This window comes from Protomyctophum bolini (genome assembly GCF_963924005.1).
Source record: "Protomyctophum bolini genome assembly, chromosome: 5".
NCBI classification, from domain to species: domain Eukaryota; kingdom Metazoa; phylum Chordata; class Actinopteri; order Myctophiformes; family Myctophidae; genus Protomyctophum; species Protomyctophum bolini.
In genome coordinates, this window is record NC_137866.1 from 1,400,960 (window position 1) to 1,403,095 (window position 2,136).

Genomic DNA, 2,136 nt, shown 5'->3' on the forward strand with positions numbered 1-2,136 from the left:
AAGCTATACAGATACTCCGATGTGTGTGTGTGTGTGTGTGTGTGTGTGTGTGTGTGTGTGTGTGTGTGTGTGTGTGTGTGTGTGTGTGCACATGCGTGCGTGCGTGCACAGATATTATTTGCATTGCAGCAGTCACATAGCAGTGATAATACACATACTGTAGTAGGCTATTAACAGAAGAAGCTATGCAAGTGCAATGCTTCCTGTATTTGTTCTTGTTGAACAAGCAGCTAGAATAAATACGTTTGCATAATATTCTACAGGTGAGTGTTTCTCAATGCCATGTTGCTGAAACACCCAATAAGGCATGGTGTATTGTTCAAAGGACACGTATGTATTACAATACCGGTATAGTACACTACACATTACATTACATTTACATAATACCTTCTTCAAATGTTATGTGGCCCCACATGGCCGAGTTCACAGGGCTCCCATCATCTGTCATCATTTACATGCCTATCAGTAGCGCACAGTACACTGGTTAGGTATAGGGCATGGGCACACAACTACAAATTATAAACTATAACACACCTATACTATAACACAGTACACTGGTTAGGTATACAGGGTCACTGGTTAGGTAGGTTATGGACTAGCCGCAATTTGCAATTTTTTTACAATGGGTTGAATCTAGAGTTGCAACAAGCTCCATCCACTTCCTATTCATCATTTTTGGTTTGCGATCTGGTTGTCTTAAATGACGTTAAACTCACCAACATTGCAGCTGCAGTCCAAGCTTGAATTATCCTCTTTCTTTCCTCTTTTTCATAAAAATCCCCCGTAGACATGTTATGTGATCCAAGTAGGACCCAAATGCGAGGACCCAAACAGAGGTTTGCAGGAGAGCAACACCATCAAACAAACAGACTTGGAACTCAGGTTTACAAGACAATGAAGAATAATCCAACAGAGAACACAACCAAACACAGGGTTTAAATATAGGCACAAGATTAACAGGACAACAGGTGAACTCAAATCAAATCAACACAAGGATTGGCTGAGGAAAAACAAGACACAGGTGAAACAAAGAACCAAAAATCAGGGAAGGTGAGACAAGGCAGGAAACCAACTACAAAGGAAAACAGGAAACACAAGGCATCACTTCAAAATAATATTCAAGAACACCATATAGCATAACTTCAGAAAAAGTTTCAAGAACAACAAAAACAACACACGGAAGGCAGATCGTGACAGTACAGCACTTGTCCCGACCGCAGAGCAGAGCAGAGAAAGGCTCGCTGGCTGCTCTGCTGTCTGCAGATAGACTGTTGTGCTCTCCGTGAGGAAAGCAAAGAACTATATCATCGTCATTGACATGCAGAAAAAGTAGGCTACTGTTTTCTTAGCTTTGTGACTGACCAATGAGAAGCAGATTGTATTGTCTGCAAGCCCATGTCATGTCAACAACACAGACAAGGCAGCTGTGCACGAGGTGAGTCCTGCAAATTAAATTGACCCAATATATTTTGTACAACCTAGCAAAGCATAAGATAATGGTTTGGAGAATAGGCTGGTCTCTCTTTTTACAAAAGAGTTCTTAAACTTTTTAATTTCAAGGACCCCCATAACTCTGAGAGTAAAACCAGATGGACCCATAAGAGTCCCATTTGATTCCATTTGTACAGTATCAGAGATAAAAGTTATAAAGGGTCCATTTGGTTCCATTTGTACTAGTACACTCTCAGAGTTACAGACCTGTAAGGGTCCATGATTTGGTTCCAGTCGTACACTCTCAGAGTTACAGACCTGTAAGGGTCCATTTGGGTCCATATGTTACACTCTCAGAGTTACAGACCTGTAAGGGTCCATTTGGGTCCATATGTTACACTCTCAGAGTTACAGACCTGTAAGGGTCCATTTGGGTCCATATGTTACACTCTCAGAGTTACAGACCTATAATGGGTCCATTTGGAACCCCCTCAAGGAACCATTAGGGTCCCTGGATCACACCTTTGAGAGCCACTGCTTTAAATAAATACATAACTAATATAGAGCATATTTGATCAAATTTAGGAGCCAAACTTTTTTGACAAATGAATTTAATTCAAACGCGCACGACACATGCACATCCACGACATGCATGCGCACGTGCACACGCACATGCACGCGCGCATGTGTTCTCTTTTTGGTAAT